This window comes from Pseudorca crassidens, chromosome 5, assembly GCF_039906515.1.
Source record: "Pseudorca crassidens isolate mPseCra1 chromosome 5, mPseCra1.hap1, whole genome shotgun sequence".
NCBI lineage: Eukaryota > Metazoa > Chordata > Mammalia > Artiodactyla > Delphinidae > Pseudorca > Pseudorca crassidens.
In genome coordinates, this window is record NC_090300.1 from 5997149 (window position 1) to 6017154 (window position 20006).

The 20006-nt window shown below is 39.2% G+C and overlaps 1 long non-coding RNA gene across 1 annotated transcript in view; it reads right to left on the minus strand.

Moving 5' to 3' along the window:
• Positions 1-5099: 5099 nt before the first annotated feature.
• Positions 5100-20006, minus strand: part of LOC137224619 (uncharacterized) — a 355832-nt gene continuing 340925 nt past the window's right edge. The window contains exon 3 of the long non-coding RNA XR_010943408.1: positions 5100-5546. This is a non-coding gene — a long non-coding RNA (uncharacterized lncRNA). The remainder of the gene's footprint in view (positions 5547-20006) is intronic.

A 20006-nucleotide genomic window follows, 5' to 3' on the forward strand; every position in this document is an offset into this window, starting at 1 on the left:
GGATCAACACCTCCGGGCCCATTTTCCTTCACATGCAATAAGAAATTCCAATCTGGCCACACACCCTGCTTTAGACAAGCTGTGTAAACAAGGCTCCTCTTACTTTAAGACAAGATATAGAAATAAGACCCATTTTATGCCCTGTTGTTGGTAATTCTGAGATTCACAGTCTGTCTCTCTAGAAGGTTGGGATTTTCTGAAGTAAATACCCAATTCTGTGATTTTGACAGCACTTTCTGATCGGTAAAGAAGCAGGGGAAAGAGCTCTCATTTTAAGATGCTGGCGTTAAATGGCGATCATCTTGAGAGAGGCTCCGAAGCCAAAACTCTTAATATTTTCCAGCTTACAACAACCTATAAAAAGCACATGTGCAGCCATAAGACAGAACAAGCAGCTATGAAAGGAGCATAAAGAGAGACAGGCGGACAGTGGTCCAACTTTCACAGCGAGCTCTGGAACATTAAATTTTGGGTGTTCCCTGGCACAGAGCATCAGGCGTCCTTCCTGTCGTGTTTGTCGGAGGTGACGAGCTTGCCGTCCACAGGAGACAGATGAGTGGAAACACTGCAGTGTCCACCCTCAATACCCCCGATGAAAAATGATAGCTGCTCCCACAGTAGCTGGTGAAACCAGAGAGGTTGTGAGGTCCTATAAATGTCTTACATCTCCAAGGACTCCATGAACCACCGTGGAAAAGACACCCGCAGTGCAGCTGGGGGATTATCTGAGGGGTTGAGTTGGCCCCCTTGCCCAACACATTGGGAAGGACACGCACTCTGCGATCCCAAGACCTGAGCTTGGGATTTGGCTCCAAATTAACTAGCTGCTCAAGCTCTTTACTTTCTCTAAGCCTCATGGGTAATTTTTCTTATTACTTATTTTAACTCTCTCTTTTATGTATTTCCTCATTTCTAAGCTTATAGAGATTCCATGATGTAAGAATTCAGTCATAATGCAAAGACAAGGGCATCCCACATGGAAGATGCTTCAAGTTCACCTCTCTCCTGCAAATATTTTTCTCCTTTCTGTTAGAAGGTTCTGGAGAACAGAATTTCTGAGACGTGGCCACAGTGGAATTCCCTCTGAGTTGTGCGTGGTCGCAAACGGTCATACCAATAGCCAAGTACTCCTTGCTGCAGGAGAGGAGGATCCACCACTGGCACAAACCAAGAAAGATGGGCTGTCTGCCTGCAAATGGCGTGGAGACCAGGAGAAAATCTGAGCTATAACATAGAGCATCATTGCCTGCTAGAGTTGAAAGGGCCCTCGAGATGCCCTGATTTCATCCCTTTGTAATACAGCCCTTCTAATTTATACCCCACTTTTATCCTGAAAAGATCTGAATATGATTGTTATCAAAGACTATTCTTTAAATAAAAATATTTTCTAGTTTATGGAAGAGAAATTCAGGGCGGTTGAATGACTGTAAACAAGATGTCGGGTCAAGGACTGTCTCACACGGGGATGTGTGTGCTGCAGGAAGACAGGGTTCCCGTTCTGGTCTAGGAACTGGCCAGGGTCTGGCTGCCCAGGGAGTCTGAAGTGGAGGGCAGAAGAGTAAGGAGCAGGTGTAACATCAGTAGCCGCTATGGAAATTGTCCTCACTTGCTTTTGAGGTAGAAGGTTCCGGAACCTATAAATAATACAGTGCTGAAAGAACCTTGCTATGAGGCAGGAGAATGTCTCTTCTGGTTGAGCTGCAGAGTCAAGGTGTGTACAGATTATGAAAGAAACGTCAGCAGATCCCATCACACAGGGACAAGACCCCATTGATGGAGTCATTCCCACCATGTTTGTTCCCTTCGGATTCCCACGGTACCCAGCTTTCCACCCAAGCATGTGTTTTGCTAGTTGTCAAGATGATGAAATTCGGCTACCTCTCTAACCTCAGTATAAGAATAAAACTTCAAGTTTAATTTTAGCAAGAGAAAATCTGTATGTAACTTTTAGGACCTGACCCTTGTTTCCCAGTCTTTCTAAACCACAGGCTTTAACAAAGACAACTCCCTCTTGGAGGGCCAACTAAAAGACCACATAGTAACAGTGGCTTCTTTCAATGATCTTCTTTCATGTGCTTTGTCTCTGTAGCAAGAAATAATTAAACAAGGTATTAGCCAGAGTATGAAGTCAGCCAACTTTGGAGTTTCCAGCCTGAATTTTCTGTACTTTGTCCTTTTTCTGCCCCTTTTCCAGACACCCTCCAGTGATATCTTCCAAGTGTACTCAACACCCTCTCACCAAAGCCCTCAGAAAAAAAACCCCAGTAATTAATTATTTACCCTCTTTTTTTGAATTGCATACACTCTCCTTCTACAGGTTGAATTATATGAAATTGCCAATACTGACCAATTTTGATCTTGAAAAACAGCAGTTGCGTAACGGGTCAACTTAATAGTGACGGTAACTTGTACTTTACCAGTAATTGTGAAAAGAAAAGAACAGCCTTGTGTTTATAGGTGACCTTCGGTACAATATAGCCCAGCTCCTTCAGGGTCAAAGGAATTAGAAGAGCTAACATCGCCTGTTAGAGACAAAGCCTGATTAGATTTGGGATGATTTGATTCCTGTCCCAATGCTCTTATCTCCATAATAGGAGTCAGCAAACTTCTGCTGCAAAGAACAAGATAGCAGATATTTTAGGATTTGTAGGCTATATGCTCTATCATTGTAGCATGAAAGGAACCATACACAGTATGTAAACAAATGAGTGTGGCTGAGTTCCAATAAAACTTTATTTACAGAAACAGGTGGTGGGCTGGCTTTGCCCTGCAGGCTGTAGTTTGCCAAGCACTGCTCTATAGAATTCTTAGAATTCTAAAAATATCTGCAAACAGATGGGTGAGGGATTTGTATACTGAGAGCCCGATCAAGTGTTCAGGGATGCTCATCCAGCATAAAGATCTCACCCGCCCTTCCATTTACTATGCTCTGCATTCTCCTTTAAATCAGTAGCCAAAAAAGCCCAAAGTTGCTGGGATTTGCTGGTGGGCATCTAGGGGTTGCAGCCACCTAAGAATTCTCAATCTTTCAAGCAAAATTAGATCACCCAGGTTGGGACTAATACGCATGTCTTAACTCCTTGACTACATCTACAAAATATACTTCCAATCTGAGGATAGAAATATGTTAGAATGTGCTGTCCTTTAGGCTGGCTGAGCTATAGAATTAGCTCTTGGGGGAAATTTTAATAGCTTTAACAATCATTTTAGTCAGGCCCATTCATGTGTTAGTTGAAAGTAACCTCATTATATCATTTGCATGTTGGGTGAACAGGGTTTGAATTGGCACCTGGGTCAACAAGATAGTTTGAATACACGTTTTTTTTTCCATCTCTCCTGATAGCCAAGAAGCTACGTTGGCTATATCTACTTTTGATTTCAACTTGAGAAACATGGGAAAATGTTATTAAGCAATTTAAAAGACTTTATTGGTCACATACTCAGGCCAGAAATGCAAAACACAGAAGGGAAGAATTATAATCAGGTCATTCCAAGAAGAAAAACAAATCACTAAATATCAGGCATGATAATACTGTGATTGCAATCAACATCCCTGCAGAGAGTCTGTCCATCTGTTTGTTCATCCCATCCATTCATCCGTCCATCTATCCAAATACCCAGGCATCCAGAAATCCATCTCCTACTCATTTTGAAGGCACTATACCAAGAGCTGAGGGATCCCAGTTAGGTAGAGCAAGCTCCATGCTCCCAGTGAGCTAAGGAGGCAGGAGGAAGGAGAAAAGACCACAATACAGAAAAGTGAAGGGAGTAATTTAAAGGACAAGTTTCTAAGACCAAGCCAATATTTGGAGGAACACCTAAAAAAGCAGCAAAATGCGAAATAATCAGCAGGAAGAACTCTGAAGAGCTCGTGCCAAGTTATGAACCTGAAAGAACTTAGAGAAGATGGTGGGACTTCCCTGGTGGCGCACTGGTTAAGAATCTGTCTGCCAATGCAGGGGACATGGGTTCAAGCCCAGGTCCGGGAAGATACCACATGCCGCGGAGCAACTAAGCCCGTGTGCCACAACTACTGAGCCTGCACTCTACAGCCTGTGAGCCACAGCTACTGAGCCCATGCACCGCCAGTACTGAAGCCTGTGTGCCGTAACTACTGAGGCTGCATGCTGCAACTACGGAAGCCCACACACCTAGAGCTTGTGCTCTGCAACAAGAAAAGCCACCGCAATAAGACCATGCACTGCAACAAAAAGAAGAGTAGCCCCTGCTCGCCGCAACTAGAGAAAGCCCCCCCACAGCAACGAAGACCCAACGCAGCCAAAAATAAAAATAAATTAATTAATTAAAAATAAAAAAAGATGCTGCAGATGCCCTGATGCAGCATCCACATGCCTTTTACCTTCAGATGCCAAACCAGGAAACCTGTTTCTAGAAGGTGGAAGACGTGCTGGCTACCACAGCCTGTCCTTAAATAGGCAGAACTATTTTTTTAAAAAATCCCATAATATGGGTGCTTTCTATGAATGAGTCATATCGGTCTTGAAGAATTCTAACTCGAAATACTTTTATCTTATAGTACCCAATATTTTAGAGAAGACTGGAGGTAGAAATGGCTGAAGGAGCCAAAAGTGTTCAAGGACATTTAAAAAGCTTATGTGGTATGAACTGGTAGCAAAGGTCCCTGGGAAGTTGAAAACAATTACAGATTCTATCTGTATCCAGGAAATGCATAAGAGATTCAAAAGAAGACCTCACAACCAAAATCAATGTTAAATTCAGGATTATCATTAGTGATTTTTATAGTAACATCTAATTCACTGCTCATGTTATTTATCAAGTGGACAATTTCTTCAGGTGTATTGGTCACACCTCCTGATTAATATTTGTGTTTACGTTTTATCTAATAGAACAAATTACCAATGTGGTTTTGAACGGACCAAATTCTCAAATTCACCATTTATCTGGTTTCAAATTACCTTTCTGCTGATAGAACCAAAGGTACAGTTCTAGACCAAGAGACACTGGCACCCAACGAAATGAGAACTCATCCAGGATATGAACCATTGTGTTTTCTCAGGTCCATTAAGCCAGTCAAGCCAGAGAAAAGAGAGAAGATTCAAATGGTACTTACTTGCAGGTGATGGGGTGCTACATCCACTTGGCGGAGGATGGCTGTGGAGTCCATGGTGGGGAGGCAGGGAAAGTCCGCCAATGACCGGTGGGAAGAGTAATGGGTAGGGTGCAGTGGGATAGTGAGTCATGTGCCCGTTCACCGCCGGGACGTGACATGCGTGGCTACTGGTGGTCATGTTTTGGGCTTCACAGAATGAAAGGTGCTCTGGGGCAGGAACACATCACTCCAGGCCTTGCACCAAAGTGGGGTAGGTCAGTTGAGAGAGAGTGGAGTCTGAGCTGTGTTCTGGGCCAAAGGCAAGAAGGCTTATCAGATGCCCTTGCTTCTTCCCAGCCTGGTTTTTCCACCTCTCATTTTGCTGTGCTGATGACAGGAGGGGTGGCTTTTTTGTTCAGCTTCTCAGTTGAAGGCTGGGAAATGCTATCACTTTAAAAGTCCAGAGCTGCTAATCCTGTAAGAAAAAAATATACACACATATATCTCACAGGACAAAAAATATTTTCTTCTTTATCAAGTTATTATCTGAAAAATCTCTAATATTAATCTGGGACTCCTAATTCCCAGCTGTTCCCCTACACTCACTACCTTAATTTTCTTAAATTCTCACATTCTAATACAGAATAAAACTTCTACACAATTTCAAAATAACCCTGTCTGATTAAGTAACACCCCTCCCCCAACCCTGTCATTCCCCGTTTCCCCCGTATTCCTCCCCCACTTCACATTTCTCCAGGCACTGCATCCATTACACATGGGAGTGTTTGTTTATTTCCATCTCCCCCATTAGAATGTGCTCACCAGGAGGGCACAGGTTTTCTCTGTTTTGTAAACAGCTATGTTTTACGCTCCTATAAGAGTACCTAACAGGCAATAGAATCTCAATAAATATTTGTTGAATGAATGAATGAATGAAATTTGTTTCTTGCTTCTTTTAGAGAAATTTATTGTTTAATGTTGTCCTAACCTATGTGCTTACAAGACTTTGGACCTTCCAACTTCAGATTTTATGCAGCTGTTTGGAATGACCCACTCAACAAGATAAATATAATTGTGAGGGAAAATTATAACCTAATGAGAGGTAGGGAAGAGACACAGCCATTAAAGATCAGTGGAATACTTTATATCAGCTCCTTAATGTCAAACAGTATACCCCCTTCTTGTGAGAGCAACATCCATCCTTTGGTCTCCGTTCAATCATCCATACATCCATCAAATCCTAACGTGCCATTATGTCCAGGTGCTGATATAGGGCACTGGAGGTACACAGTGTGGGACAGTGCTACTGTGGTTCCTGCCCTCATGAAGTTTCTAGCTTTAACAGCTAACTGAGGTCATATTGTTAAGGAGGGTTCAATTGCCCTGTTGCCCAGGAAGGACATTCCAGGGATACTCAGCACTTAAAATTCCTTGACACTGAAATAGATTCTAGGGTAGGCTGACAGTGGACCAATATTCACTAAAATTCCCAAACTCTGGTGCTCACTGAATGGCAAGCCCTGAATGTCAACCCATCTGGCATGAAACAAGAACAAGATCTCAAGGCCAGCATAGAGTGGTGGTTAAGAGCATGATACCAGAGCCAGACCGCCTAGGTGCAAATCATGTTTCCGCCCCCTTGGGCAATTATCTTACCCCTCAATAGTTTTTATCGTAAAATCGGGATAATAGTAGAATTTATTTCAGAGGGGTGTCGTGAGGATTAAATGAGATAATGAGGTAATACCACGAGAAGAACAGTGCCTGGTACAGAGTAAATACCAGGTAAATAGTAAACATTAGGCAAGTTTGCCATTACTGTATGTGTCGCCCCATCAAATGATATGTTTCTGAAAACCCAGCTTGCTGGAATGAACTAGTGGCTTTGGGGACAGGACAGGGAGGAGACCACATCACAGTAGTCCTGGGAAAAGAACATTAGGACTAAAACGTTTGTCATGGAAATAAAGGAGTAAAGGCAGGATGCGGGTGAAGCTGAGGACAAAGACTCGTTAAGGCTTACTGACTTCTCAGTTTGGTTTCTGCAAACCCGAAAATGTTCTGATCAATAATAACTTCCATTTATTTGTTTACCATGTGTCAGTCACTTCACTTGTGAGCTCTAAGTTCTAGCCCGTAGAACAGCCCTAAGAGGCAGTTGTTCTGATCCGTATTTTCCAGATAAGAAAACTAAGTCTCAGTGAGTTTAGGTGACTTACTCCTAATGTCAGAGGATCAGCCTGCGGGTAAGACAGAATCTGCACCGAGATCTGGCTGGTTCTACCATCTCTGCCCTTTCTCCTCGGCCATGCTGTGCTTACATATACTGAGTGCCTGCATTGTTCTGTCCCTACAGAACAAAAAGTCCATGTGCAGTTGCGATGGGAGCGGTTGTCCTCACTCAGATGACCTTCTCCCCTTGATGCCTGGAGTGTTCATATGAAACCTGAACATCGTCAACAGGGAGACGGTGTGGTCCCAGGCTCCCCTGGACTCCCCTGAGTCTTCCAAAGGAGACTGCATTCCCGGCTGACTTATATCACACACTAAACTCCAAAAGTGATGTCCCTCAAGATATCAATGTCCTTTTCAAACTCAAAAGATAACTTGTTTCTCTGATGAAAAGAAAGTAAATGGACTATGAGAGGTGAATGTTTTCAGTGCTTTCTCTTCTAAAAATCACAGACCATCTAATACGTTGAACACTTTATTTTGTAGTTTGTAGTAAATTAATTAGAAAATAAACAACAGCATTGAGTATTTGCTGTGTTTCCACTCAATTTGATTTTTAAATCACACAGACAAAGCCCAGCATTGTTATAAATGGTCTTTTCTATTTCCATTAGACAAACTACCTCATTAACTGGTGAAGCTGACAGTTCAGCAAACCTGGCCCCCCAAGGCACAATTCTTAGATTTTTAAAGCTGTTTGTTTGTTTTACCAACCAGGGACTATTTCTATCCTTAGTAATCCTTCATTTCTCTTTGCTTTCAAACACCACAGATTTTCCCTATCCTGTCCCTCTCGTTGAAAAAGGTCAGGTATTATGCCCAGCATCTTAAAAAATAAAAATAAAAACCTACTTATACTGATACTAGGCAAGAAGAAAAAAGATCAATGTGCCAGGAAAATCCTGTTATGTTGGTGGAAAATTGTCTGAACAGTCACTGGGTCTGTGTTCACATATGTGACTGATTAAGGCTATTCCTGGAAGCAGAGAATTTCCTTTGTTTCAAGCTTTTAGGAAAAAGATGGTCACTGGTTATTAGCAGTGCTTTTTTTCTTCACGCCTGATTTGAGTTTGGGCTCATTTGGGTTTTTTTTTCCGTACCACCTGAGGCAAAGCAAACAGGAGCTGGGGTGGCAGAGGGGAAGGAAGTGGGGACTGCATCAGGGGGTCTTGGATCTAAAACCCATGAGATTCCCTGGGTGTCAGTTTCATCATCTGTGAAAGGGGTCAAGAGAAGAGAAGTAGGTTCTAAATCACGTTTCTTAAATTGTGTTACCCAGAAAACAAACGTTTTACATGAAGACATTAAATGAAACATAAAAGGTGAAAATGATATTTTAGAGGAGAAAATTAAAAAGATAGGACTTTAGATAACTGTCTGCATCATTGGAGTTGTTATGCAATAATCCGTCTCTGATAAATAGTGGAATGGCAGGAGGTATCATGAAAGGTCTACCCACCAGCCACCTGGATGACACGTGCCAGGGAGGGGCAGGGGTCCTGGGGACAGTTAATCTTTATATCTGTATCTGTGAGATCTTATTATTAATACAACACACTATATTTGCTTTGGTGTAATTTGTTACTGTTTGTGTTCAGCTAAAAAGTTTTTTAAAAATTACATTTTAATCATTGCTTGTCACACAATTTACTGGAGGTTGCTTTTCTATGTATTTAAGCTTAAATTTCCATGCAAGCTTCCAAGCTTATATTTCTAAACATTTAGAAGTTATTTTATATAAACATGATACTTATATATGCCTTTTAAAAGGCAGATAGTTCTTCTAGACCAGTGGTTCTCAAAGCACAGTCCCTAAACCAGCACATCAGCATCACCCAGAAACTTACTGGAAATGCAGATTTTCCAGGCCCCACCCGAGATCTACAGAGTCAGAAAGTCTGAGGTGCTATCTGTATCCTAACAAGCCCTCCAGATGATTCTGATGCAGCTAAAATCTGAAAACCACTGCTCTAGACATGAGGTTGGCCGATTTCTTGTGTAAAGAAAGTAAATATTTTAGATTGCAGGCCATACAGTCTCTGTCACAACCACTCAGCTCTGCTTTTGTGCTGACTTCTTGTGGCACAAAAGCAGCCACAGACAATCCATAAACAAATGGGCGTGGCTGTGTTCCAATAAATCATTATTTACCAAAACAGGCAGCTGGCTGAATCTGGCCCATGGGCCACAGCTTGCTGACCCCTGCTTTAGATTAATAGAGAAAGAGCAGCCCATTTTCTCCATCCTTAAACTCCTGTCCGTAGCAGCAACTGCTCGAAACTATTTTGGCTGGGCTTTTTTCTGTTACTTACATTTCTAGATAATGTACTTAGACTATTTTTTTTGTAATTTTGTAAAATTTTCTTTATTATCTATTGGTTTCTACAATACATATGATTTTGTTCTCTTAGGCTATTGCCCACACATACAAAACTCTCCCTCCTCTCTTACTCTTAAAATAATTTCATCACAGTTCTAAAAGTGAAAATTATTTACATTACTATGACTAGATTATATTGTTACAGCTGAGCCACATAATGTACTATACTTACAGTACTTTCCTTATAGAATTTGTTTTTCTGGAGTTAATAATTGCTTTGTTTATATAATTTGATTACTTTTCTTTGTATCTATGAATTCTTTCCCAATTCTCGGACAATTTTGTCAGACATGTCATATGACATATGGGTTCCACTGCTGGAGACATTTCTCCTGTTCCAGGGCTGACTGGCTGCTTTCCTAGCCTCAGACATTGATATAATTAGGACTTTCTATTATCACTTTCCTATATATTTTTTGGAACACCTAGTTCTTAGAGCTCGTGTCTTCCTCTTTCTTGGTTTACTTCTTCATCTGGGTGGCTTTTGCCCCAAGATATTTCTGAGAAATGGTGCATGAGAGGTAAATGTTTTCAGTCTTTGCATGTATTAAAATATTTTGATGCTATACTTCACATTTATTTGATAGTCTGGCTAGGTATAAAATTGTGCATTGGAAATAACTTTTTAAATTAGAGCTTTAAGTATGTTGCACTAGTTTTCAAGCTTTTCACATTGCTTTGGAAATTTCTAATACTCTCCTGATTTCAGATCTTTTATATGTGATATATTTCCTTTTTAGAAGCCTTTATAATCTTCTTTTTATCCCCTAAGGATCTTTTTTCCTACACTGTGCTAGGCACTTGGTAGAGGTCTTCAATCTCATGATCCATGTTCTTCTGTTAGGAAAAAATTTATTTTATGCTTCCTTTAATAATATCTTCCTTGACATATTTTTTTTCCTCTCCATTTAGAAGTCTTATTATTTAGATAGTGGGCCTTCTGAATTAATTCTCTAATTTTCTTTTCTTTCATATTCTACTTCTTCATCCACTTGTTCTACTTTCTGCAAGATATCCTCACTGTAGACTTCCAACTGTTCTATTGAATTTTATATTTATACTACCATATTTTTAACATCCAAGAATTTTTCGTGTTTTTTCTTCTTTATACATTCTGGGATTTTTTGTCATGAATGTCTTATCTTTTCTGAGTACCTTTTACAGTATTAAGAATATTTTTTATTGTCTTATTCTGCTCTCTACATCGACTATGTTTCTTTTCACTTTTTCCCGTTTTGTTATATTTTTAAATACAGCGTGCATTTCTCAGTTGTACTGTCTGCCCAATTCTAGCACTGTCCATTTATATCTAAAAGGGAAAACTTATTGCAAGGTCCATTTTCATGAGCAAACATGTCAAATGGGTGAGTTTCATGAAAAAGTGATCAAACTGGGACATTTCTTTGTGGGACTTCCCAGATGTTACGTTTATAGGCTTTTTATTTGGGGCTTGAAAGGTTGCAAAATATGCCACTTCAAAATACGATTGTAGGAGTTCAGGGCATGCCACCTCAAATAAGCCGCTTTGGTGTATTGACTACTTTGAGTTGCAGACACCAGGAAAACAGTAAAATCAGGAGAGGCTTTCCGCTGAACCCTCCTTATCTGCCTAAAGACAGATCCTTCAAAAGGAAGATGAATGTCATAAATCCCCTCCCTGGGAGTTTCATCAGCCATCAAGGATTGACTCTTATCACAGGAGAGGAGAGAGGAGTCAATACCACACCCAGACAGACTTTGTCACAGACTATCATATCTGCCATTATTCTGCTAAGGGCTTGCTCATCGTTCTTAAAAGTCATTTATTGTCCCATAAGAGGCACCCCTCCCCTTTTCCCTATTAAGATGGTGTTTAGTCCTGAATTCTAAGCCACCTCAGAGCGTTACTCAATTTTTCCTCTGGCTATCTCCCGTGAGGTATACATGTTAATAAACTTTTGTTGGTTTTCTCTTGTTACTCTGTCATTTATTACAGGGGTCTCAGCCAAGAACTCAGAAGCGTAGAGGAAAAACTATTTTTCCTCCCCTAGAGGCCCTTTGGTAACTTCATCGAGAAATCCTCTAAATTGTGCCCAGGATGTAGAGGAAAGGAAAAGCCTTACTGAAAAGCCACCTGGTAGTTGCATGGAGAAAAGAAGCCAGGGCTGCTGATGCGCTTACTATTAAATATAGTAAATATATTTAAACAGTTAAATATATGGTCTTTCACTTCTTCCTCCTGTTTTCAGCCTAACAGCACCTCTCCACTCCTGGTATCCAGAACACAGTAACCTCTCTAGTTCTATTTTCTTCAAAGAATAGACTTACCTTTCCTACCAAGATTAGGTTAAAGTAATCACCAGGATGTAAAAGGGAGAGGAGCAGATTTAACTGCCCCCTTGTTCGGAAGTTCAACCTATCTTTGTATTCAGTCATCACTTTCATCTTTCCAGGTATCTGGTGCCTCTACGCTCTGGGACTGTCCAAAAACCTACAGCTTGTATCTCCTTGCTTCTTCTTTGCATCTCCTTCTTTAGGCACTTAGCAGGCTGCTTTCTATCCTTTGCTAATTTATTCACTACTGCCTATCTACTTTCCATCTTCAAAAAACTTGCTGCCATTTCTTGTCTGCAGTTAGCATCACTCGTGTTCTTGCTCACTTTAATGGCTTATACTTTTTACATCCATGACTATCATTTTAGTAAAGATCTGGGAAAGAGTAGGGACAAAGGCATGTTGTTAGTATATTACAGTTCACTAGAAATTCACTAAATTAGAAAAAAAGTAGCCGTGTTCAAATAAGTTTGGGAAAGTTTGAATGGATGATTCCTTACCCTTTTCAGCTTGAAATTCCTTCTATGAAAAGGGGGTTAAAGAACAATCTAAGATAAAAGGGTTCACTCAAGACCCCAGCTGAGATAAGGTTAATTCAATGTCTAAACTGTTATTCCTATATGGCAAGACAAAGTCAGTAATGGTCTCAATCTGAAATTGAACAAAAGAAGTGAGATTTGACCTGCCATCATGGACATGCCCTGGGACTATGTCAAATGCCTTCAACTAATAAATAAATAAAATGAAGATGGGATTTGACTTGCCTTAGCCATGCACCTACAGGCACATTGGATAATTAAAAATGCTAGTTAATGTATTGATGACTTGATACGTGCTTTCTTGATGACTCCAAGTTGGAGACGGAACTCTTGGTAGAGTCCACCTTAAAATATAGAAGCCAAACACTTTAATGTGGTGAGAAGTGTTAATTTTACATGGTAATGCCTTCATAATGTAATCGATGCAACAAAACAGACAAGATTTTTGGAGAAAACATTGTATCCATTTCCTTCTACTGAAATTTAATGGCACCACGGCTGATGTGGCTAACATAAAAAAAATATAGGCAGAAGTGAACAAAAGATGGATTTTAAATTTCTTGTAATGGAGAACAGAAAACTCTCCTGTATTTCTTTAGCTGATTTAGAATTTCTTGTGGGGGAAATCTTTGCTTTGACAGACACCACATGCATATGGCTTCTTTTCCTAGTGTATTTTAGCTCAAACCTCCCTATTTATTTAAAACATTGGTTCCGGGTAGTGCCACTTAAAATTTCTCAAATGCATTCAGCCATGTACCTGTTTTCAGCAAAAATGCTAAACTCAGCACAAATCCTGTGAATTGCTTTTGCTGCTGTTTTGACAGAAAAGAAACATGGCTGTAAAGAAGTCAGTTTTACATGCATGGTAGTTTTGTAGCCTTTCTGATAACTGCCATCTTCAGCATAAATATTACTGATGAAATTATGTTCAGCTTAAATCAAAGGGAAGCCACAATGAGTAACTTGAATTTGGCCAAAAGAGATTATTTCTTACCTCCTTTTGATTTAATTTGGGAATGAAAGAGATACAATAGAGTCATTTAGAGGGAATAGTGCAGTCAGAGGAGTCCCTTAGAACACCAAGTGAGCAGAGAGTGAAATCTGAATCCCTGTCTGCATCAGGAGGTGGTCGTTTGGCATGCTGAATATCCATTTTTAAAAGCATATACAAAATGTCCCTGTATTCCCTTTTAGGGCACGTTTATTAAGATCCCATCTGCTAAAGAAATACGACTTTCAGAAAATAAGCAGAAATGTACATATGTTAGAATGTATAAAACTCTAAGATTTTAATCTCATAAATTATGGGAACAGTAGTGTAAATATGGATTTTAGGGTGTCAACACTCAACCCAAAGTTGTTACCTATGCTAGCCTTGTACACACTTCCTAAGAGAGAGCTTTCACCTAAGGTCTTTTCACATAGATTCCAAAACATAAGGTAGAAGTATGTATAGGCCCAAATGTGGTGTCATTGCTCGTTTTTGAGAAAAGTGGCAGCGGGCTACTCCTTGTACAATGGTTTCCATGCTTTGTATCACGGAATTCTGCCAAAGCAAGCAGAATGACTGGACTAGGCTTTGGTTCTCAAGGGAGAGTCAGCCACAGATTCTCAAGGGACAGTGAGCTGTCTACAGGCTGCTTAGCAGCCTATGAGGTGACCTAGAAGTAGTCTGTCTTTACACTGGAGGGTGACTCACCTGTCCCATTAGAGTATTAGTATTGATTTGTTTTGAATGTTCAACACACCAAGAATGACACAGAGAGAAGACCTGCACAGAAATGGAAAGACACACAGGAAAATAAGTTGGCAGAAATCATGAGGCTAGAGAAACCACAAGTCAGAAAGAAACATGAGGCAGAGAAGAACATAAAACCAAAATATTGGATTAAAAAAACAGATAAAATTAGTTATAATAGCTGTAATTGTGCTTCTAAAGTTATCTTTTAAAAACTTCAACTAGAGTTGACTTACAATATTACATTACTTTCAGATGTATAGCACCGTAATTTGATATTTTTATAGACTAAACTCCATACAAAGTTATGATAAAATATTGACCACATTCCCTCTGTTCTACATTAAATCCCTGTAACTTATTTATTTTTATACCTAGTAGTTTGTACCTTTTAATCCCCTTTATCTATTTTGCCCCTCTCTGCAACACTCTCCCCTCTGGTAGCCACTAGTTTGTTCTCTGTATCTTTCAGTCTGTTTCTGTTTTGTTATATTTGTTCATTTGTTTTATTTTTTAGAGTCCATATATAAGTGAAAACATACAGTATTTGTCCTTCTTTGTCTGCCTTATTTCACTAAACATAATATCCTCCAGGTCAATCCATGTTGTTGCAAATGGCAAAATTTCATTGTTTTTTTTATGGCTGAGTAATATTCCATTGTATATATATCACATCTTTATCCATTCATGTATTGATGGATACTTTGGTAGCTTCAATATCTTGGCTATTGTAAATAATGCTGCTATGAACACTGGGGTACATGAATCTTTTCACATTAGTGTTTTCATTTTCTTTGAATAAATACCAGGAGTGGAACTGATGGGTCATATAATAGTTCTATTTTTAATTTTTCTGAGGAACCTCCACACTCTTTGCCATAGTGGCTGCACCAATTTACATCCCCACCAACAGTGTACAAGGGTTCCTTTTCTCCTCACCAACACTTATCATTTCTTATCTTTTTGATGATAACCATTCTTATAGGTGCGAGGTGATCTCATTGTGGTTTTGATTTGCATTTCCCTGATGATTAGTGGTGTTGAGCATCTTTTCATGGGCCTGTTGATTATCTGTATGTTTCCTTTGGGAAAATGCCTATTCAGGTCCTCTGCCTATTTTTTAATAATATTGTTTGTTTCTTGCTATTGAGTTCTCTATATATTTGGTTATCAACCCCTGGTTTGCAAAAATCTTCTGCATTCAGTAGATTGACTTTTCATTTTTGTTGATGGTTTCCTTTGCTGTGAAAAATCTTTTAAGTTTGATTAGGTCCCATTTGTTTATTTTTACTTTTGTTTCCTTTGCCTGAGGAGACATATCCAAAAAAAAAAATATTGCTAAGACCAATATCAAAGAGAGTACTGTCTATGTTTTCTTCTAGGCATTTCATGGTTTCAGTATTACATAGAGCTCTTTAATCCATTTAGAGTTTATCTTTGTATATGGTGTGAGAAAATGTTCTAGTTTTATTCTTTTACATGTAGCTGTCCAGTTTTTCCAACACCACTTATTGAACAGACTGTCTTTTCTCCATTGTATATTCTTGCCTCCTTAACCTTGTAGATTAGTTGACTATATGCATGGGGGTTATTCCTGGGCTCTCTATTCTGTTCCATTGATCCATGTGTCTGTTTTTGTGCCAGTACATTCTGTTTTCATTACTGTAGTTGTAGTATAGTCTGAAGTCAGGGAGTATGATATGTCCAGCTTTGTTCTTTTTTCTCAAGACTGCTTTGGGTATTCGGGGTTTTTGTGGTTCTGAACAAATTTTAGAATTATTTCTTCAGCACACCTCAACATAATAAATGCCACATATGACAAATCCACAGCAAATATCATACTCAATGGTGAAAAGCTGAAACCTTTTCTTCTAAAATCAGGAACAGGATAAGGATGCCCAGTCTTGCCACTTCTATTCAACATAGTATTGAAAATCCTAGCCACAGCAATTAGGCAAGAAAAAAATAAAAGGCATCCAAATTAGAAGGGAAGAAGTAAAGCTATTTGCAGATGACATGATACTACATGTAGAAAACTCTAAAGACTCCAACAGAAAAATTAATAGAACTAATAAATGAATTCAGCAAAGTTTCAGGATACAAGATGAACATACAGAAATCTGTTGCATTCCTATATACTAATGAACTGTTAGAAACAGAAATTAAGAAAACAATCTCATTTACAATTGAATCAAAAAGAATAAAATACTTGGAATAAATTTAACCAAGGAGGAGAAAGACCTATACTCTGAAAACTACAGGACATTGATGAAGGAAATCGAAGATGATACAAATAAATGGAAAGATATCCCATGCTGATGGATTGGAAGAATTAATATTGTTAAAATGTCCATACTATCCCAAAGCAGTATACAGATTTAATGCAATTCCTATTAAAATAGTCATGACATTTTTCACAGAAATAAGGTTATCTTTAGTGTTAAGAACAGCATTCCAATTTTTGTGAGTCCTGAGTCTTTAACCGTTCCACTGTTTTATATTTTTGTTCACTCTTTCATACAACAAAAACTCAAATTGTATATCTTGATCTTAGACCCCAGAAGAATCTTACTAGCCCAGTACTTAACTCTTCCCTTTCTGAAAGATGTGGCTAGTTTTCAGCAGAATGTGATAAATGACTATTGATATAACGTCAACTTGCATGTTGAGATTAAGATGGATATAATGTTACCAAGTAAGATTTCATGAATGGCACAGTGCTGGAAAAGTGCTAAAGCAAGAGACACCTTTGAGGTCCCTGGACCCTTGCTGTTTATAATAATATGGAGATTTTAAATAAAGGCATAGTTACCTTGCCATAATCATACTCAGTCTGTATGCATATACATTGTCGTACGAAAATAAATTCATTGCATATTTATTCTTTCAAAAAACCCCTGAAAATTCATATAACAGAGATCATAATAGAGTCCCCAAAGTAGTGAATGTAAATAATATGTATTTAATATTAATTAATATTTAAATGTTATAACATGCTTATAACTTTTAGGGGGTTTATCTACTGTAGAAAGTGAGGCCTAGCTATAAATGTATTCTGAACAAATTTACAAAATCAAGACAACAAAAGAGCAAGAATTTTTAAGGCACACTGAATTATTTGGGTTGCCTAAAAAATGAAATGGTCACATGGTTTCCACCTTAATAAGGAATGGAGACTGTCAGAGCTGCTACAGGACATCTGGGCACTGTACACAGGAGTTACCAGTGTCCACTCTACATCAGCTCAGGTTCTGGCACTAAGGTTGGCCTCCAGTCTTAGATGAAGCAGGTCAAGGCACCTATGGTGCTTCTTGTGATGGCAAGCAGGGTCTTGAATGAATCTTGCAGTTCAATTGCCACTGAGCTACAGGAGGTAAGCCCTCATTCTCGTCAGTTTCTCAGTTGAGACAGGATCCCTGTCACTGATTAACTCCCCCTCCACTCCCCAGCACCCTCTGGCTGAGGTCCAGATTCTCTACCTAGCTCATGCCAACTGCCCCCTCCTCAATGGCTGGATCTTGTCCCCTTGCGTCTGGGTGCTAGCATTGTGCTCATGTCAATAAGGACAGACAATCTGAAACTATCACTGCATAACCGTGATCTAGCTCTGTCTGCAGTCACTGTAGCTTGGTCCATACTCCATTCACACTGGATCCTCTTGGAGAAGGATCAGTGCCCATTTTTGGACACAGTTGTCATGCTGTTAGCTTCCTTGAGAAAAAGCTCCATGGCTAGACAAGTTACCATAGCTCAGGTCTTATCCTGTCCAATATTCTTTTCATTTCAGGCTACCTTTACCTCTTGAGGTCAAAAGAAACATCACAGCTATATTCAGTAGAATAAAGCTTTCCAGTTAGTTTTCTAAAAATGGGTTAGAAATATGCCTGTATCTTTGATTCTCCTCAGGCTCTGGTGGCTTGGCAGGGCCTGATGGTAGGGGATGTGGAACAGAGCCCCTGACTCAATGCATTCCATCCATTAGCAGACTCCTTTGCTTGCTACCATGGGCCATGTAAATGTTATTATTATTATTATTTTTGATTTACTGAAGTAGAGTTGATTTACAATGTTGTGCCAATCTCTGCTGTACAGCAAAGTGACTCAGTTATCCACATAGAGACATTCTTCTTTCTTATATGCTTTTCCATTATGGTTAATCCAAGGATATCAAATATAGTTCCCTGTGCTATACAGTAGGACCTTGTTGTTTATCCATCCTATATATAATAGTTTGCATCTGCTAATCCCAAACTCCCAGTCCATCCCTCACCCTCCCCGCTTCTTCCCTGGTAACCACAAGTCTGACCTCTATGTCTGTGAGTCTGTTTCTATTTTGTAGATAGCTTCATTTGTGTCATATTTTAAATTCCACACATAAGTGATATCATATGGTGTTTGTCTTTCTCTTTCTGACTTACTTCACTTAGTATGATAATCTCTAGTTGCATCCATGTTGCTTCAAATGGCATTATTTCATTCTTCTTTATGGCTGATAGTTTTCCATTGTATATATATATTGTATGTATATATTGTATATATGTATCACATCTTCTTTGTCGATTCTGCTGTCACTGGACATTCAGATTGTTTCCATGTCTTGGCTATTGTAAATACTGCTGCAATGAACATTGGGGTGCATGTATCTTTTTTGAATTATGGTTTTCTCAGGGTATATGCCCAGCAGTGGGACTGCTGGGTCATGTGGTAGTACTATTTTTAGTTTTCTGAGGAACCTCATACTGTTCTCCATAGTAATTGTACCAACTTACATTCCCACCAACAGTGTAGGAGGGTTCCCTTTTCTCCACATCCTCTCCAGCATTTGTTATTTATAGACTTTTAAATGATCGTCATTCTGACCGGTGTGAGGTGGTACCTCATTGTAGTTCTGATTTGCATTTCTCTAATAATTAGTGATGTTTAGAATCTTTTCATGTGCCTTTTGTCCATCTGTACGCCTTCTTGGAGAAATGTCTATTTAGGTCTTCTGCCCATGTTTCGATTGGGTTATTTTTGTTGTTGTTATTGAGCTGTATGAGCTGTTTGTATATTTTAGAGATTAAGCCCTTGCCTGTTGCATCATTTGCAAATATTTTCTCCCATTCCATAGGTTGTCTTTTCATTTTTTTTATGGTTTCCTTTGCTGTTCAAAAGCTTGTAAGTTTGATTAGGTTCCACTTGTTTATTTTTGTTTTTATTTCTATCATGCAAATGTTATCAACCCATGTGTAGCATAATGTGGAAAAAAGTTGGGAAGCACCATATTAGACTCATGATACTTCAGAGAACAGAACAGACCAAATAAACAAATATTTACATTTTTATAGGTGTGGAAGAATGTTTAATTTCTTTAGATTTGATTCGACTCTAAATCCCTATACATCCTGATATAAGGGAATTCAGTCTATTGTTGTTAGGGTTTTCTCCCTCTTCCCGGGTTATACAAAGTACCTGGGATATCATGCAATCAAAACTTCGGGGTGGGTTATGAGAATAACTATAACAAGTGTTGTAGAGGATGTGTAGAAATTGGAACCCTTCAACATTTCTGGCAAGAACATCAACTGGTGCAGCCACTTTGGAAAACAGTTTGACAGTTCCTCAAAATGCCAAGCAGAGCTAACATATGACCTGGGAATTCCACTCCTGGGTATATGCACAAGAGAACTGAAAATATATGTCTAAGTAAAAATTTGTGCCCAAATATTCATAGCAGCATTGTTTACAACA